Source organism: Tenrec ecaudatus, chromosome 2 (assembly GCF_050624435.1).
Source record: "Tenrec ecaudatus isolate mTenEca1 chromosome 2, mTenEca1.hap1, whole genome shotgun sequence".
In the NCBI taxonomy this organism is placed as follows: domain Eukaryota; kingdom Metazoa; phylum Chordata; class Mammalia; order Afrosoricida; family Tenrecidae; genus Tenrec; species Tenrec ecaudatus.
In genome coordinates, this window is record NC_134531.1 from 20,088,340 (window position 1) to 20,109,584 (window position 21,245).

At 39.1% G+C, this 21,245-nt stretch overlaps 1 protein-coding gene across 2 annotated transcripts in view; it reads right to left on the reverse strand.

Moving 5' to 3' along the window:
* CDH12 (cadherin 12) overlaps positions 1 to 21,245 on the reverse strand; it is a 344,128-nt gene that overhangs the window by 42,263 nt on the left and 280,620 nt on the right. The window lies entirely within an intron of this gene.

Genomic DNA, 21,245 nt, shown 5'->3' on the forward strand with positions numbered 1-21,245 from the left:
TAGGAGAGTAATAGCGGCATAAGAGCGTATTTAGTGTGGCTCTGCCATTGTGAGGGGCCAGCAAGTCAGCTTCAGCCCATACCAACCCTATGCACAATTAGGCTAAACATTGGCCCATGCTGCACCATCTTCAAAATGATTTCCACGTCTGAGTCTCTTGATGCAGCCACCGTGTCAAGCCAGCTCGTAAAAGGCCTTCCTCTTTTTCACTGCTCCTCCACTTTCCCAAACATGATGTCCTTCTCCAGGGACTGGTCTCTCCTGACAACAGATCCAGAGTATAGTAGATAAAGTCTTGCCATCCTTGTCTCTAAGGAGTACTCTTGTCTTATTCTGAGACGGATTGTTTCTCCTTTCAGCAGTCATTAGTACTTTCAATTTTCTTCTCCAGAACCACAATTCAAATGCATCTATTTCTCTTCTTTTTTTTTTAATCATTTTATTGGGGGCTCAGACAACTCATCACAATCCACACCCACATCCATTGTATCAAGCACATTTGTACATCTGTTGTCATAATCATTCTCAAAATATTTTCTTTCTACTTGAGCCCTTGGTATCAGCTTCTCATTTTTCCCCTCCCTCCCTGTGTTCCTTCCTTCATGAACCTTTGATAATTTATAAATCATTATTATTTTGTCATGTCTTACACTGTTCGATGTCTCCCTTTACCCACTTTTCTGTTGGCCATCCCCCATGGACAGTGTTATATGTAGATCCTTATGATCGGTTCTGCCTTTCTACCCATCCTTCCCCTTACCCTCCTGGTATCTCTACTCTCATTATGGGTCTTGAGGGATTTATCTGTCCTGGATTCTCTGTGTTTCCAGGTCTGATCTGTACCAGTGTACATCCTCTGGTCTAGCTTGATTTGTAAGATAGAATTGGGATCATCATGGCGGGGCAAGAAGCATTAAAGCACTAGAGGAAAGTTGTATGTTTCAGCACTGCTATAGTGTACCCTGACTGACTGGTTTCCTCCCCACGACCCTTTTGTAAGGGGGTGTTCAGTTGCCTACAGAAGGGCTTTGTGTCTCCACTCCACATTCCCCCTCATACACAATGATATGATTTTTTATTCTTTGATAATGGATACATGATTCCATTGGCACCTCGTGATCACACAGGCTGGTGTGCTTCTCCCATATGGGCTTTGTTGCTTCTCAGCTAGATGGCCAATTGTTTACCTTCAATCCTCTAAGACCCCAAATGCTATATCTTTAGAAGCAGGGCACCATCAACTTTCTTCACCACATTTGCTTATGCACCCGCGTTGTATTCAGTGATTGTGGTGGGAACATGAGCATCATGGAATGCCAGGTTAATAGAACAAAGTGTTCTTGCATTGAGGGAGTACTTGAGTAGAGGCCCAATGTCCATCTGCTCCCTTAATACTAAACCTATAAATATGTGCACATAGATCTATTTCCCCATCATCAAATATAAATATATTTACATATGTACATACTTGTATATAGACCTCTATAAAAGCCCTTTGCCTCCTAGTTCTTTCCTCTATTTCCTTTTATTTTCCTCTTGTCCCACTATCATATGGGTTTCAGTAATTCCTCTTGGTTACATTGCCCTTGATCAAGCCTTACCAGGCCTCCTACACCCTCCTCGCCACAGATTTTGGATCACTTGTTATTCCCTTGTCCCTGGTTTGTTAACATCACTTCATTTCCCCTACCTCCCCCTCTCCCATGTCCCCCCTCCAAAACTGTAGGTACTATTGCTTTCTCCTCCAGATTGTTTATTCAGCCTATCTTATCTAGACAGACCTGCAGAGATAATGATATGCACAAAAACAAGGCAGAGAAAAGCAAAGCAACAGATGAAAACAAAACAACAAATGATGAAAACGAAGAAAATTCTGTAAGTATTTCGAAATCTGTTGACCTTTAGGAGTGTTTTCCGCTCAAGTCTGGTGTGCCACGCCCTTGCCCAAAAATCTATTTTTGCTATTCCCTTTGACTTCCTTGCTCTGCTCCCCTTTCTGTTCTTTTGCATGCCCTTAGTGTTTTGCCTTGGTGTGGTGGAGTCAGATTGGGTGCAATTCCTGTACTGTGTCTCCAGTGTTGTCCCCCATAGGGCTATGGGTCAGTCAGGGATGTTGTGTCTCATAATGGGGCTGGTCATATAGTCCTATCTGTGCATTGGCTGCTCTGAGCAGGGATTTCAGCTTCAAGGCTTGGTGGACCAGGATGTGCTCCACTCTCTCTTCTTTCCCCTTCATTTGCTCCTGTGTTCTCTGTCAGATGTTAGCCTCTCCTTGAGTTGTAGGTTTAGTGCTGTCCTCTGAAATAAATTCTTCTAGGGGAAGGGAGACTGTCCATGTTGTTGGGATTGGGGCTGGCCCCTCAGACCTCTCTATTGGTTCTTCTGTATTCTCCCTTACTCAGTAGCCAACTTCACATATATATGATGCAATGAAGAATACTATGGCGGGGCGAGGTGTGCCTCAGTCTTCAAAATAACATCCATGCTCTTTTATCCTCTAAAGAGGTCGTGGGCAACAGATTTACCCAATACAATACATCTCTGCTGTCCTGAATACTGCTTCCAAGAGCACTGATTGTCTTTCAAAGTAGAGTCAAATTTCATGCCTTAGACCAGTGATTCTCAACCTTCCTGATGCCGTGACACCCCACCGAAAATTTATTTTTGTTGCTACTTCATAACTGTAATTTTGATACTATTATGAATCATAATGTAAATACCAGATATTCAGGATGTATTTTCCTTGTTATAAATTGAACATAAAGCATAATGATGAATCACAAAACAATATGTAATTATATATTGTGAAATATTTATTTCTAATTATAAATAAATGAATTTTTTTCTGGAAGCATTGTGTAGCATGGGTAACACTCTTCATGCCAGGTACTCATATGTGGGCAAACTTGGCTGGAGACAGATGGAGGATCAGTGTCTCGGTTCCTAAGACCATTGGAAATATGAGTTTTCTGATGGTTTTAGGCGACCCCTGTGAATGACCCACAGGTTGAGAACTGCTGCCTTAGATGGAGTAAGGCTTTTCATAATGTTTCTTACTGACGATGCATGACTGAATATGAGAATTCAGATTGTATAAAGTATGAATCAAGGAAAAGTGAAAATAGTTATAATTGAATTGGCATATCTAAGGATACATATTTAAGACATTAATGAACTCTCCATTGGGCAGTTATTAGACATTTTAAATCAAACAAATGTATGGTCTATTCTGCTGAGAAGGGTAAGTTGAAGAATAATTTTGTCATCATCAAAAAGTACAATTCATTACTTATACTAAAACAGAATACTAACATTGATAGGATAATATCCATAGCATGATAAAACAGCTAATTTATCTTTTTGTTCAAACACACACATCAATAATTAATAACAAAGATGGACGAATTGAAAATGTTTACCAACTTCTGCAGTCTCGGTTTTACCAAACATGCACTACTTATGTGTTCATAGTTACTTATGCTTTTGATATTAAAATTAGAAACGAAGAATTAGTTGAAATGTTCTTAGTATTATGCGTGACTGCAAATATTGCGTGATAGAATTCTGCAAGACCAATGGCTGATTCACTGGAAATATATATATTTTTAGCAGCAGCCTGAAATATGATAGTTGTGATCTTCTTCATATGTGATACTAAAAGATTAACTTTTCAACCTTTGGGAAAAGAGATAGTGACCAAGATAAATGTCATTCAGAACTAGACCAGTGGCAGACTGTGGAACAGACTATCAAATAAGCATACTGAGGATCAAGTGGACGCTACAAGAAATTAAAACAATCGCAGGGTAGCCAAATCTGAGCATACCACACTTGTATTCAGATACCATTTCAAGCATAGATTTGATGCTTGGAAAACAAATGACTGAAGATCAAACATGAAACAAGCTAAAAGTCATGCAAAGAGACACTGAAGGAAGAAAAGACAAAGGGGACTGTCAGAAAAAACACTGCACCTTCTTTTGAGTGTAGATTGTGAGAGCGCACAGGGGAAATGATGAAATAAAGAGCACGCTAGCCAATTTCAAAAGGCGGCTTGAGGAGACAATGAGAAGCATTATCATGAAAGGCACACAGTTCTGGAGTTGGAAAGCCCAATGGGAAGAACACATTGAGCAGTTTTAATTTCTGCTATAGGAACTGTTGAAAAAAAATCAAGTGAGCTCCTACACTCCAGGATATTATTGGGGAATTGTGGCAGGAAAACACAGAGAAATCACACACAAAAATGTGAGAATACAAAGATTTACTGTACTAAATATAATAGACTAACCCGGAAACATTTCTCTAGGTGACCTATGATTGAGAATGAATTGTACAGAAGGAATACACCCAAGTGGCTTTGAAGAAGTTACCAAATAAACCAGAATGCCATTTGAGATATTTCAGCATCATGTGCAGTACTGGAAGCACGTACTCCACCATGCCAAGAACTTTGAAAAATAGCTAACTCTCCAAATGGCTTCAAGACACACACATTTGTGCTCATTCCAGAGACAGATTAGTCAATAGAATAGAGGAATTATCAAACAGTATCATACGCACCAAGGCAAGTAAAATGTTGTTGAAGGTAATGCAAAAAAACCCAAAACATTGCACAGTAAATCAACAAGAACTCTTGTCATCCAGGCTTCTAAGGAGCATTCTGGCTGTACTTCCTCCCAGAGAGATCTCTGTTCTTTGGACAGCCCATGGTACTTGCAATATTCCTCGCCAGCATCCATAAATTGGCCCAGCTCACCATTATAAATGGGAAACAATCCTAATTATGGAATGTGTTTGAATTACTTCATACTTGGTGAACAGGTAAGATGTAAATGAAAGAGGGGTTTTTGAAGTTTCTATATAATCAACTAAAGTTTTTGTTCACCCACGTCTGCACAGTACCTGCTGCTAAAGCGCATATTATAACAATCCAATGGAAATAAAAAAATTAAACCATTCACCTAATCTGCTCAGGCCACTTGATAGAAGGCAATTTTATTACTTTTCTGTAAATGAGTTTTCAGAAAAAGCTTAAAAAGTTTTATTCTCATCATTAGGCAAGCTTTCACCTTAAAATTGTTTCTTTTAATTTGCCAAATAACTTTATCACAGTTAATGGAAAAGCTAACTTTGACCCTGTCCCAATTCTCAAATGCGCTTTGTTAAAGATGACTTGATGGTATAGATGTCTCTGTAATAAAAGTGGGTGGATAATGTTTTCAGTTCCAGGCAGGAAACATCTTTTCAGGTAATAATGGTACATCAAAATCTCTTCACTCTTGTTTCCTCTGAGCTGCTAATGATTTTGTGTTTCTTATCTTGTGTCTTCTGGGAATTAATTAAATTACAGTAAGTTTAGTTCAACGTACTTTAACAAACAATTTATGGAGAACTTTATTCATTTAGAACAATACTAGATTTTGATTGCCTCAGTGGCAATCCAATTGAGCCTTTTCATAGGAATCCCTGTTCATCTCTCAAATATTGGTGTTTGTTATTATTTCCTTCAGTTTAATTTTCCCCTAAACCTTTTCCTTCAAAGACTTAAGAGTTCTATTTTAAGTACTTTATATAGCAAACTATTCTGGTTTCTTTGTTTGATGAAAAAATTAAACATCTTTAAAAAAAGTATCCTTCTGTCTTTGTTGCTGTTGTTGGGTGTCACTGAGTCAATTCCAACCCATAGAGACACTGTGCACAACAGGAGGGAAACACTGAGTCAGTCCCACCCATATAGACCTTGTGCACAGCAGAAGGGAATCACTGAGTCATTCCGACCCATCTAGACCCTGTACACAACAGAAGGTTTTCACTGCCAATCCGGCTCCATCCTCACAATTGTTCCTCGGCTTGAGTCCACTGTTGCACCCCTGTATTAATTGAGCGTCTCCGAGAGCCTTCCTCTTTAGGCCGCCCTGATACTCTAAAAAAGCACGGTGTCCTTCCACAGAGGCAGGTCTCCCCTGACAGCATGTCTGCTAAGTAGGCAAGATGAAGTCTCGCCATCGTTGCCTCTAACAGGCACTCTGGCCATTACTTCTTTGAACACAGAATTGCTTGTCCTTCTTGCAGTCCATGGTCCTTTCAGAGACTATTAAATTAAAATTTGTCATTGTACCATGAACTATAAAATATAATATTTTTAAAAATTTTTCCTCCATGTAATTTTTTATTGTGAATTACTTGAATGTCTACACAGCAAATCACAGTTTTACCTTCAACAATTCATGCTGGTTCTGGTTCATAGGGTCTGCTACTCTCCTCTCATGGCCCATTGCTTCCCCCAGGTCCTCCCTGGGTCTCCTGATCCCACACCTTCTTGCCTTGACTTTCAACTTCATCCTCCAGCTCAGGCTGCCCTTCTGGTCATTAATGATTTATTATTCTAAAGTGGGGGAGCTCGGCTCCAGACATACAGCCTAGGGGGCCCTAGTCTTGGAGGTCCCACCAGACACTATCTGATCTGTAATCCTGGTCCCTTTCATGATTCTGTTTGGTCCCACGTTATAAAATGTATAGTTTTTATACTTTTATGTCTCTCCAAGATGTTTTATCTTACCCCCTTCCTCCATACCATTCGAAATGTAGGGTCCCTGAGGGGACACTGGCACAACGTCATCTGTATGCCAACATTCAACCACACCTTCACTGTTACCATTCTCTTGGCCCAGCTACTCCACATTATTTTTATTTTCCTTTTATCATCTGAGTGATTGCAGATTGAAAAGAAACACATCTACTTCCAGAACTTTAAACCTGGCCCTCAGTTTATTTTTGAGAACATGAATCTCATCAATCCAAGAAAAGGCAGATGTAGGAATGAAACTTGCTTAAATTTAGGTTTTGCCACTTAATAGAATGCAGATTCTCTATTTCCTCGTGTGTTTAAAAAAACATGAACACTAATACCTAACTAAATAAGTAAAGAATATGCTCAATGAATGTTTCTTTTCCTTTTTTCTAAAGTTTGTCTAATCATAGGCCTTTGGAAGTACTGTCTTTATTTTGAACTTAGTTGTCAGTTGACCTTTCTTATTTCCCTCCCTTTAACTCATAGAACTCTTCTAGCTTCCATAAGCAAACAAACAAAAACCATCTCCTCCCTTCCTCATTTTCTTCCCACTGAGTTTTGCCAAGTCATGCTACATGGATTTTTTGTGTGATTCTTCCTTACAAAATACAATGTGTCTTTTTTACTTTTTGTCTATATGTTTACTTATTTGTCTATATGTTTATTTTTTATACAAATTGGTGCTACCTCAAATGATAGAAAATTTCTTTATCAAAGATTTTCGGTGTTTGAACCCCTTATTATAGCCACTGTGTCAGCACATCTCTTAGAGAGTCTTTATCGTTTTATACCAACCTCTACAAAGAAAGACGTCCTTCTGGATGCGTTCTGCGTGATAACATGTCGAAAATACAGGAAGTGCAATATTTTCACCCTGGTTTCTAAGGAGCATTCTGGTTGTACTTCTTCCAAAATATATTTGTTGGTTCTTCTCATAGTACCCCACAGATTATTTAATATTCTTTACAAATATCATAATTCCAAATCATATATTCTTCTATTTTTAAATTCATGAACACGCTTTCACATGTAATGAGGTTAATGAAGGCCCTGTGTGGGCTGGGCCCACCTTTATCCTCAAGGACACATCGTTTCTTTCTAGCAGGTTCGGGAGATCTTTTACAGCACATTTCCCCACAATGCAATGCTGTTGTTTGATTTTCTGACTGTTGCTTCCATAGTAATTGATTGCGAATCCAAGAAAAATTGAAACCTTGGCAACTTTAATTCCCCCCCCACCCCCCATTCATTGTTAGTCTCTTCTTGGTCCAGTTGTGAAGGTTTCTGTTCTGTTTCGTTTTAATGTTGAGTTGCAATCCACTTTGGAAGAAGCAGTCATCATTTTGTTATCCGTAAGTGCGTGCAGTTGTTTTTGCTTCCACAGAGCTAGGTTGTACTAATTACGTATCCCCACATTGCCAGTGATTTTCCTTCAACGTTGATACTGATTATTTATAAATCCATTTTTCAAATGATTTGCTCAGCATATAGATTGAATATGGTGCTTTGATGTAACCCTGATTAACACCTTTCTTATTTTAAACCATGTTGTGACCCCTTATTTTGAAACTACGCTTTGGTTTAAGGGAAATTTTATTTGTTCACAATCAAGCAACAAGTCATACTTGTTACTATTAGGTGCCTTCAAGTCACTTCCAACTAATAGTGGTCAAAATGCATCACAGAATGAAACATTGTCCAATCCTGCACAATTGCTTCTATGGTTGAGCCCAGTGTGGCAGCCCCTATGTCCATCCTTCTGGTTGAGGATACGCTTGCCCAGGAACTGATCTGCCCAGAAAGTATGTCTAAAATACATGAGACTAATACAGAAGAGGAAGTAGAGTTAGGGGAATCCTTGCAGATATCAGATGCATCTTGGCTGCAAGCAGAGAAAGCCAGAAAGACACGTATTTCTTTTTAGTTGATGATGAAATGCATTTGACTGTGTGGATCCCAAGAAATTATGGGAAATACTACAAAGTGTCCAATGCTTGACCCTCAGTGTATTTACTCTGGTGACTTGGGCGTGGCTGTGAAGCTGATGGCTAAATAACTGGTATTTCGAATATCTACAGTCACCCAAAGTGGCAAGGTTTCAAAAGAACTGCCAGAATAAGAAGACACCACAAAGAAGGAGCCAGCTGCCCATTTCAGAGAAACTGCAGCTGTCATTTTATGAGATGCCATCAAGTCTGTTCCAATTTATAGCAACCCTGCACAACACAATGAAACACTACACTGGCCTGCTTCATCCTCACAATGGTTTCTATGCCTGAGCCCACTGTTGCAGCCTTTAAGGACCTCAATTTGCGGCGGGGGAGGGGGGCTGGTCTCTGCTGACAATATATGCAAAATATATAAGACCAACTCTACCATTTCTGCCTTCAAGGAGTATGCTGGTCTTATTTCTCCCAAGACAAAATTGTTTGTTCTTTTGAAAGTCTGTTATACTTTCCTTGTTCTTCACCAGCACTGTGATTCAAATGCACACATCCCTTTTCTGTCTTCCTTATCTGATATCCAACTTTCCCCTTCATATGAGGCCATTGAAAATACCATGGCTTGAGTTAGGTGCAAGTTAGTCCCAAGGTAGCATCCTTGCTTCTCAATACTTTAAAGGCTTCTTAGCCAGCAGATTGACCCAATGCAATATGCCTTTTATCTCTTGACTGTGGTTCTGTGAGCAGTGATTGAGGCTCCAAGCACTACAATTACAAAAAAAAAAAATCCTTGACAATTTTAACCATTTGTCGTGATGGTCCCTGTTGGTCCAGTTGTGAAGATTCTGATCTTCTTTACATTAGGCCACAGTCCTTGACCTTAATCAGCCAGGGCTTTAATTCCTCCTCACTTTCAGTTGCATGAGATGCTGCTGAGTTAACATCCGTAGTCTGGCACAAGACAACATTATTATTGTATACTTTTGAGTATTTGTGCAAACTTCACGTGGTAGTTCCGTAATCTGTAGTCAATTTGAGACTTAAGAGTGAAGGGTAGAGGTTAGCCTGTCAGTCAGGCTGCAGCTTGATGACCTCATTTGGAGGCACTTAGGAGATAAATAGCTTGCTGGAGGTGGGATGGACACACACTTACTTCTGGGAGGCATTTATGTTGACAAAACACATGGAACTCGGCTAAAGCTCTGGAGGAGGAGCGACGTGGACACCCTGCCAGAGCTGAGATACTTACACCGCCACTGGATCCACAAAACCTTCTATGCAGTGGCCTGTGATCTTCCTGCATGTGACATCATTGCATGTGTTTCATCAGCCTGAAGAGAATTTTATAGATTGGTTCAGAAACATGAGCTAATATCAGACTTATGGACTTGATGTGGACTGGGCTGGGATGTTTACTCAGTATTCAACTGCTCTTGTATCTAAAGCTCTTTCTTATAGGAATGTCCATGAATTTGTTTTTCTAGTCTACCTGGACTAACACACTTGTCCTAAAATTTTATTGTTATCCTTAGTTGTTTTTCAATAACTTTTCACATCCATATTCTTGAACTGTACCAAATGACAGTTGTTCCGATGTCACAGTCAGACCTATTCATCTTTTCTAGTCACTGTTGCCAAATGGTTGGGAAGACATATGCCCTTTTAACTAGATCTGCCTACCATTCGAAGTCCAAAATGTAAATATAATTATGTTTGAAAGACTGCTTTCTTTGTATGTGTGTCAATCTTGTATTTTGTTTCTGATTTGTTTACTTGTTAGTATATTTGTACTCTTAACTCATTGAATGATCTGTGTCCATATAACGAATTTTTAATTGATCAATTGTTATTAAATTATTTTCAAAGAAGGCTTTTAGATATAGTTACTACCTATTCAAAGCACATATTCTTACTAAGTTCCACTCATCTGTCAGTAGCTGTTTTATAGTGGCTTTTGATTTGCTAAGATGCTGAAAGTTATACCAGCAGCATTTCAGCTACCATCAAGTTCATCTAGGGGGTCTACCTCCAGGGCAAGGCCAGCAGGAAGGGTGGGGGGTGGCGTGCAGGTTTAACAGAGCTTCCAGACTTAGATTGCCTAAAAAGAAAGGCCTGGTGATCTAATCCCCCAAGTTAGCCATTATGCACCCTATATTCGTAACAGAATAATTTCTAATATGGTGTTGGAATATGATTTACCTAGGCAGGAAGACACTGAACTTTCACAGAGGCTTCAACAGAGCATTAAAACATAACAGTGTTTGGCTGATTTTTGTTTTTATGCTTTGCATTGTGTTGCCATGGTTCAGAATGTATATAATGGCAGCTGCCATTGACAATGATATTAATAGAGTAAAACCAAAATATATGTAGAATGTGTGCATCAGAACCCCACGCATACATATAATCTCTGATATCAACTGCAAATGCAGCTGCTATTTTTAAGACCCTAACTACCTGAAGTTAAGCTTCAGCTTCTCCTGTATTAGGACACTGTCCTCCAGACTACCAAGTGTCTGAACAGTTACTTCGCTCAACTGCAGGAATCCCCTAGAGACGAACACTGCTGACTCTCTGGCTACAAAGTCAAGAGTTGCCACCACCCTCTCAGGGTTGATAATTTGTTAAAGTGACTCACTGCTTCCAGGAATGTGCTTACTGAAAATCCTAAGTTTATCACATCAAAAGGGTATGAAGGAAAGAAATCTAGGAGGTCGCCCATAGGAACATTTACATGTACCAAGAGAGACATTAGATTCATATGCCTCAATGTCAATCCCAGAGCAGAGAGCTAACTTATACTTCCTCATCCGAAGTGTGTGTGGGGTTTCATTACATGGAACTGATCGGCTAACTATTTGCTTGCAAGTTTGAACGCAGTGTCCACGCTTCCTTCCCCAGAGGCAGTGCTTTCTGTCCTCAGTCATGATCCACCTGGTCATCCTGGAATACTGAAGACATTTCCTGTTGCTCAGGGAATTCTAGCAGCTCACGCGTGTCTCCCAAGAACCAAGGATGGAAAGAAACCAGTTTTTCTTCATCTCACATTAAAACATTCAAATATATGTTACTTTAAAACACTTAAATTTAGAAGGATTGAAAAGTGGGTAGAAATTTGGATTTCACAGGTCACTCAGTACCTTAGTATGATGAAATGAGGAGGTGAAGAACCTGGAACATGAGTAGGCAAATGACAAACTTTCACAGGTCAGGTGTAATGTTTAATTAAAAGTTCCATCCAGTATTTTCCCATTTTATTTCATGTGGATGATATGGATGAAATTTTGTCCCCCCAAAATCATTCATCATACATTTTGTATTGAAATCTAGTGAGTTTTAGTCATTTGAAAAGGAATAGCAAAATAATTTTATTCACAGATAATTTTCTATTATCTATGATTTAATTTTCCAGCAATTTCTGCAGTGTGCCCTTCTTAAAACATTCATGTTGGGGGAAATTTGAAGTAAATTCTACTATTGTCACCACAGATAAAATAAACAAGACCTATTAGGAATTGGTTTTACCTTTCTTTAACATTATTAACTCCAGAGAGAATTTCATTATAATAAGGACATTCTTATGAGGCAATATCTTGATAAACACATAGTTTTCAACTATATGTTCACTTTTATTTTTTTAGAGAAGAGAGTTTTGCTAATTGTTTAGGTAAAAATTACTTTAAGTCATTAAGGGCAGGATTTAGATATGAAAATCACATCCATGGTAATTACTCAAATGAAGAGTAGCAAGATATCTGAAAAGGTGGTTCACCAAAAAATAAATCTGTCTCTAGGTCTTTAATTTGATCCCAGCCCTGCTTCTAAAATAGCTTCTCTTCTTCGACCCAGTCTTCTGCTACATTAACATATATAAATATAACTCTTTCCAAATATTATTCAAAAACTTCCTCTTCCACAAGAGCATACTTATCATATTTCTATATTCATTTAGTAGAGCCACAGTATTGATCTCCCTCAAGGTCATTACTTTTCCCCCCCATTGAGTATAAATATGTACGCACTTCCTAAATCACCCTCCCTGGAATGCATACAATGAAAAGATATCGAAGAGTTGGGATTATAATTGTTTTCAAAATTCCCATGATTAAAAAATGATGTACCTAATGACTCCTGATGTAAAATATTTATCCGATTATACTATATAATATATAAATAAAGTGCAGATCATCACTGTGCATATGTTTTTCCAAAACTATGATAAGGTCCGAGTCTAGAACCACAAAACAACCACACAGTCATCAAGTTATTTTCCATTTATTGAGACCCTAGAAGAGAGAGAAGAACCACCCCCAATTCTGAGACTATCCACCTTTACAGAAATAGATATGCTCATCTTTCTCCTCTCAGAGAGGCTGGTGGGCTCCCAGACCTTCCCTTCAGCTCTAGCTATAGAAATATCTAGGGACCTCTGATTTTTAGGGGGATATGTACTTGGGTATTCTGAAAAATGTCTGAGTGACTTAATCTCCACTTTCTTAGCACACGGTACTGAAACACGCATTGTTTTCTTCTTCATTGTTGTTGGGGCCCTGTGATGGTTTCACTGCATCCCAAAACTTATTTGATTACCTGTCTGGACCAGGAATCTCAGTGGTTTGGCCATTGTGCAACATTACAAGATGACCATTAAAGGAGGGCGTCACCACAAAAAAAAATTTTTTTTCAAAGCTATGTATTTAAATTGTTTTTACCAAACTGTCTTATCACCTTCAACGTACTCTCCATCACACTTAATATATTTGCCAAATGTGTGATTCCATTGTTGGAAACATTTCAAGCTCATCTTTTTGGATGGCAGACACCATCTTCATCTCTTCTATGTATCTGCCACAAATCAGACCTTTCTGTGGTCACACACAGTTACACAATCTTTTCAGAACTTTGAACTAGAAAGCTTGACTAACAGTCTGTCCTGGTGGAATAAAGTCCAAATGCAAATTGAGTCGACATTTTCATACACTCGGGAAGTTGACAGGCATCTAGAACTCAGTTTGTCGTCAGTCGACATTTTGCTTAAACTACAACCAGTCTTTTAATTCAAGTTTCTATTATTTAATAGTGAGTGCTATAATTTTATTTGCTTTGGCCCATTTCTTAGAATATACTGCAAAATAGCTCTTGGAAAAAAATGTGTTATCTGTAAGGTTATGTAAAATATTCAGTAAGATAATGTTGTTAATCCTTTTCTTGAGTATAGCTTGCCTTATCTCATGTTTTTAGCCTACTCAGTGTGAATTTTAACATAAAGTATATACTCTTAAAATTATCCAAGAGGCATATGAATCACAGATATCTGATTAGGCACAAAAGTGACCTAGTCATGAAAAATAAAAGAATGCATTCAATGTCTTGTGGTAGTTTTTTTTTTATAACTTCATTATCAGGGATAACCATGAGCAAATATTTCTGATCAAGCCTGGGAACAGAAACCCAGCAATTGTCATAGTTCACAATTTTTTTCTTCATTTCTGAAAAAATTACTGACTTAATTTTTCTTCACCCTGACACCTTTAAATTAAAACTATGTAGTTCTTCTCACTGAAATAAGCACTACATAGATTCGATATTTCATTTAACATATATCTTCGGACCTCTCCCTGTGTGCGGGACCCTGTTTTAGGTTGTGGGACTCGTCACTTATGGAGGTTGTGTGGAACTGACATTTGCCTGGGAAACGAAACACATCAAAGTAAAGCAAAGCCTAGAGGCAGCATTCATCATAAGTTAGAGGCTGAATGAAAAGGATTTCATAGCATATACCTTATTTTAATAACTAAAATAAACTTGTCAAGCCAAAATACAGCAAGAATAATGTTTAGACTTTGTAATACTTGCAACTTACTACAAATGAAGGATTAAAACAATGTCTGTGTACACGGCATTAGAGGATGCTGTGTGGTAAGAAAGGACCTTTCCATTTGTTTTGGATAACGCTTAGTTTTCTGGCCAGATGGTGAGATTTCTGATGTACTTTAAAGGACTCTCACTGAAGCTCAGCTACTGTGTCAGGTTTTCAGCCAACCACCAAAAAATCAATTCTGATGGATGATAGCAATTTTCCTCAAATAGTTGTAAATCCCAGGGTTGGAAAATAAGATAATTTTAGATGAAGCATAGATGGACATCTTTATACCTATTTATTAATTAAAGCAGTAGTGCCTTCCTGTTCATGATGGTTGACCTTTATTTACTATTTATTTTTTGTCTTGAGTACATGGTGGGCCTTTAGTAGAAGAATCATTAAACAAAATGGTGATAAGACATATCTCTTCAATTGTTCAACTAAACATTATACTTTCTTATCCATATGTGTGAGTTTAAAGTGATATAGTGGATTTTATTTTGTAGTTTCATTTCCTTGTAAGATACTGTTTGTTTTAATATATACATTTAAAAAGCACTGAAATTGAGTCAATGCTGACTCATAGAGACACTAGGAAGAGATCAACTTGAAATTTTCTGAATTTTGTATGTTAACTTTGTTAGATTAACTTGTAAAACAAGTAGTTAATAACTGAGATTGACTTTTTCAGAAACAAAAGGCACATTGTAAACATTGCATCAAGGTATCCACCGAACTCTCTCAGCAACTTAATCATACTCAAATATTATTTTAGGATGCAAATGAAAATCAAGTGCTTTTAATTGCATTTCTAAGCCAAGAGCCTGCTGTTATAAAAATTCCCTACCTCAATAGTAATAAAGCAGAAAAGCAAAGTCACTGATATTAAGTTGATTGCAACACACATAGCGATCCTTTACGACAGGGTAGAATTGCCACGTTGGGTTGCCGTGACTGTAACTCTGTACAGAAGTAGAAAACTCTTCTCTCCCACAGAGGAGCTGATGGCGTTGAACTGAGGTTAGCAAGTGTAACCACTGCGCCACCAGGACTTCTCAATAGTGATGGACAGTTCTTTTCATCCTATTTGACAAATTACCACTGTTTTTCTGCACTAGAAAGACACGGAGTTCACTTTAAACATATATATTACTACTATTGTTAGGTGTTTCGGAGTCAATTCTAACTCTGAATGACCCTATGTGAGGCAGAACATTAGCATATCAAGAGACAAAGGTGGAGGGAGCCTTTGAGGAAAAACAACTAAAAATCCATTTACATGAACAAAAGAGATAGGATATATTTGCAAGTCTTAAAACAAACTTGCTCCATCGCTTGCACTGGTTTAGTCTTTCATAACGGTCTGTTTGCGCTCTTTTATGAGTTCAGTGATGATAAGCTCGTACTCCGTGGATTCTGCACTCAGTTGGAAGGCAGGAATATCCTAGTCCTTAATTAATATTTCACATATAACTCCTTGAAAACACACTTGCCTGAGCACAAGAATCCACAAAGCATAAGAAGCCTACTAAACATGTCGTGCGATTTTATACGTTTCAGTTTATATTCCCAACTGCGGTTTTATGAACATTATGATATAGGACATAGGTTTGCAAACCAAGATTAGCTATCTCTTGTTTCCACAACTAATGTGATCCAGGTTTAATGTTTGACTTCAAGGCTATTGAACTAAGTGAGGTTTCAGGTTGATTCAAAGCACTCCCCTCCTAAAGAGGGCAGCTAGAGCCATCTGTGTCTACAGCATTGGTGAGCCAGGCCACCAACCTCAGCTGTGGGCCGAGGGATTCCACTTCATCTCACTGAAAGTAGAACGTGTCAGATCCTAACTCTCACAGCTTGTCCCAGGAGAATAACTCTAAAAAGAGCCTTCCATTGTTCATCAAGTTAGTTTCTTCATTCCAGATGTTTCCTTGTCATGGGAAGCTGTGAAAGTTGTAACATGACTGCCTGGCTTTTCTGGCTCTCACTGGTTTCTCGTCTTTTGCAGGGTATGATTTTACCATGATTCTATCACTTGACTTTGGTGGACAATGTTTGCGCCTCCCTTCTCTGGCCTCTTTCCACTTCACCTAGGTTCCAGCTTTCATGGGTTTCACTGTCTTTGACATTGGGTGATGCTTGCCTTGCTTTTGCTCCACGGTATTTTGTGCTTTTATCTGACTCAAGCAGCCCCATAATATCATAGGAGAACTCTACCCATCATTTTCAACACTGAGTTTTCAGAAAGAGATCACCAGCTCCTTGCTCAGAGGCATTACTGGTGTTCTGAGACACGGGAACCCCTGCACAACAGAGACCAAAACCCTGCCTGCTGCTGCGCCATCCTCATACTTGTCCCTGTACTAGAGCCTGTTGTTGCAGCCAATGTGTCAGTCCATCTCCTCGAGGGCCCCCCTCTTTTCAATTGCTCCTTCATTTTCCCAAGTGCGGAGTCCTTCTACAGGGAATAATCACTCCTGAAAATGTATGAGATTTTACAAATGACCAAAATAAATGAGACTGTACAATATCTTGCCATCTTTGCCTCTAGAAAACACTATGGCCATGGTTTATTTTCCAAGACTGTCCTTTTAGGGCAAGGTGCTTCAGAAACAAGTCTGATGAAGGATGACAGGCAGATGCAAAGAGCTCCCAATACACCAGCATCCTGGGAAAGCTCCACCCAACAGCAGTGAGACAGATACTGTTCAGTGGGTTCAATGGAGAGCAAATGTGGTTGTGGGTGGAAATGTAGAAAAACTTAAGTTCGTTTGCTAATTGCCACACTGCCTGTCATTTAGGAGGGCTCTGTGACTGTTACTTTTCTCCCATGTTCTAATATAGAAGCACTTCTTTAGAGTTCCCTCTATTTCATAAACATTGCTCAAAAAGGCAAGAATTCAGGCCAACTTGAGGGATACACGCATATAAAAAGAAAATGCAGCACAGCCTTAGTATCCACTGTCCGAAACTCTATTGAGATGCCAGGGGGTGTCGTTTTTAGTTTATCACTGATTTTCCTTTGGTATAAAATCATAGTAGCTATGTGTTCAGTGACAGTGCCTTAACAGGGAACTTCAAGAAATTCAGGCTGGATTCAGAAGAGGATGAGAAACATGGGACATCCTAGCTGATGTCTGATGAATCTTGGCTCAAAGCAGAGGACATAAGAAAGTTGTTTACTTGTGATTCATTGCTTAAGAAAAGGCATTCACTGTTTACTTGTGTTTCATTGACAATGCACATGTATGGACCATAATAAACTGTGGATCAACTTTAGAAGAATGAGAATTCCAGAACACTTCATTGTGTTAATAAGGCATTTGTACATGCATCAAGGTGCAGTGTGAGAACAGAACAAGGGTGTAGTGCAGAAAAGGTGTGCATTGGGGTTATATCCTGTCACCACACTTGTTCAATCTATCTGCTGAGCAGCTCATCAGAGAAGCTGGATAATATGAAGAAGGTGTGCCATCAGAATCGGAGGAAAGCTTACAAACCATCTCCAGTACGCAGATGACATACCCTTGCCTGCTGAAAGTGGGGAGGAATTGAAGCGCTTGCTCATGAAGATCAAAGATTGTAGCCTTCAGTATGGATTACAATTCAATGTAAGGAAGACCAAAATTCTCAAAATGAGACCAATAGGTAACATCGTGAAAAACATCGTAGATAAGTTTGAACTTGTCAAGAATTTTGTTTTACTTGGACCCACAGACAATGCTCACGGAAGCAGCAGGCAGGAGAACCAAAGGCACATTACATTAGGTAAGTGTGTGGTGCAATACTTCGTCAGAGTTTTGAAGAGCAAAGATGTTCATTTGGGGGCTAAGGTATGTATGCCTGATTCAAGCCACGGTATTCTCCATTGCATCATATGCATGTGAATTTTTGACATTGAAGCAGCACGGCTGTGGAAGAATAGATGTATTTGAATTGTGGTGCTGGGGAGGAATATTAAAAGTATTATGGACTGCTAAAATGACCAACTGATTTCTCCTGAAAGAAGTAATGACAGAGTGATGTTCCTTAGAGGCAAGATTTGGTAAGATTTGCCTACTTTGGACATATGGTTAGGAGAGACCATAACTTCAGAATGATGTTGTGTTTGGTTAAGTGGAGGGGCTGTGAAAAAGAGGAAGGCCAAGACAAACACAAGGGCTGCATCAGTGAGCTAAGACAGAGGAAGACAGTGACGATTGCGCAGGACCGTGCAATGTTTCTGTCTGCTGTGCATAGGGTTGCTATGGGCCGGAGGTGATTCAATGACATATAAAACAACTACAGGAAAAGCAGTTGATAGGATTATTATTCAAATATACTCATTAACCACTAATGCTGAACATGAGGAAATTGAAGATATTTACCAACATCTACAATCTGAAATTGACCAAATATGCAATCCAGATGCATTAAATAAACATTGCCAACATTGGAAGCAAAGAAGGATGGACAGTTGGAAATTAGGGCTGAATTGATGTTACCGCTCACATGATAAAATGTTGCAAGAAAAACGACAATATTACAAACCCTGTTTTCCAACAACACAAACAGTGACTCTTTACATGGACCCCCTCTCCCAACAGAGTACAGAGGAACCAGCACAACTACATGTGTAAAAAGAGGCCACAAAGAAGCTCAATATCATCAGTCAAACAGAACAAGACCAGGGTCCGACTGCAGAACAGAGCACGAATAGCTCACATGTAAGTGGAAACAGCTGAAGAAAATTATGAAATTAAGTTGTAGAAAATGAAAACAAGTGCAGGAAAGCCAAAATGTGACATTGGATATAGTTCAAGGCCATTTCAGGAATGAATTTGAATCAGTGCAAACCAAAGACTGAAGTTGTGGGTAGCAAAAATAACATGATACAACAGGAAAGAAACTTATTATAAAAACGAAAGGAAAGAGACAAAGAAGATCAAAATGGATGTCGAAAGGCATTCTGAACTTATTCTTCAATGTAGAGCTGGTAAAGCAATGAGAAGAAATGATGAATGAGCTTGCTAGGCAGATTTCGAAGCGCTGCTTGAAAAGACAAAGAAGTGCATTACAATGGAATGTGCAAAGCCCTGGAATGAGAAAACCAAAGAGGGATAACACAGTGGAAGGAAAGCAAGCCTCGTGTTGCAACATTGCAGGATTTTATCGCAAACCGTCAAGTGATAGAGAAAGCATCAACAGAAGTTGGAGGGAACACAGAAAATCACAATACCAACGAGACTTGAGCCATGAAAAAGTCCGTCAGGAGGTAGTATAGTCGTCAGGAGCCAATAACTCGCACTGACAGCAGTGGCATGACAGTAGGCTCCATGAACTGATGGAACAGCACTTACGAGGTTGCATCACAGGGATACAAGGCTAGACCACCTATCTGTCTGTGCCCAGAATTGGCCAACTCACTGGAAAAGATCCATAGCTGTGCCCATTTCAGTGAAAAGTGATTCAATCGATTATTGAATTCCTTGTTCAATAGCGTCCATCACACAGGAAAGTGATGCTTTGCCTGAGGCAGCTCAAAAGACAATAAAAAGTTGACATTGAAAGTGACTTTCCTAAATTCTAGCTGGCTTCAGAAAAGGACACGAAACATGGAATGTTGTTTGTAAGGAGAGCAGAAAACTGGAAACAGAAGATGTCAAATAGGCATATAAGTGGATCTTATTGATAATTTTATAAAACATTCAATTGCATAGATTATAACAAATAATTTAAAAAGTCTTGTTGAGAATGAGACTTCTTGAACATTTAGTTGTGTTTGTGCACCGAGAGAGAGTCATTCAAATAGAACTAAGGTTTAAAATCAGGAATGTTGGGTGTCTGGGTTCTATCCTCTCGTCATACTTATTCATTGTGCAATACTGGAAAAGAAATTCAAGAATCTGGGTTACATCAAGCATCTGGATTGAAGGAAAACTCAACAACCCGAGAAATTCATGTTACAACTGTGTTTGCTAAAAGTGCGTAAGTATTCAAGTATTTATTTATTAATATCAAAAGCTACATCATTCTCTATTAATTTTACTTCAACATAAAGAAACACAAATCTTCATAACTAGACCAATAAGCAGAATCATTTCCAGTGGAGGAGGGACTGAAGTTGTTGAGGATTTTATTTTATTCGGAATTACAATCAACTCCCTTGGAAGCAGCAGTCAAGAAAAGAAATAGTGGCTTCCTTTAAGAACATCTGCTGCAAACGACTGATTTTAAAGCCTTCAAAAGCAGAGATGCTACTTTGGGGACTAAGGCACCTCAGACACAAGCCATGATATTGTCAATCACTCCATAGGCATATAAAAAGTAAGATAAATATTAAGACGGAGGAGGAGATGGTGCCTCTGAATTAAGTGCTGGTGAAGAATGCAGGATACCTTAATGTGCTGCATGAAGAGCAAACCAATCAGTCCAGCCAGAATGTTCCCTACAAGCAAGGACGGCCAGGGGAAAGTGGGGTTAGTGAAAAAGAGGCAGGCCCATAGCAGGATGGATTGACACAGTGGCAGCAACAATGCACTTGAACTTCGTAATGTTTGTGTGGGAGGTGTAGGAATGGGCAGTGTTTCATTCTGCTCTTAGGGGTATCACTTTGAAATATAAGCTCCCCAGAGACACCTAACAGCAAAAGTGAGACTCATGCGTTTGAGTGGCAAAGTAAAGAAGGTGGAGACACTGACGGACTGATTTCTGACTTTCCTGGCTGGGATTTTGTCTAATTGAGCAGAGTGGTGTCAATAGCAGCCCACGATAGCTCCCAGCAAACAATCAGGCTTTGGCAACTCCATAATTCACCATGTCCTCAGACAAATCTCACCGTGTTAAGAGCCACTGAGCCTCAAACACAGCTTCGGTTATCCCAGGA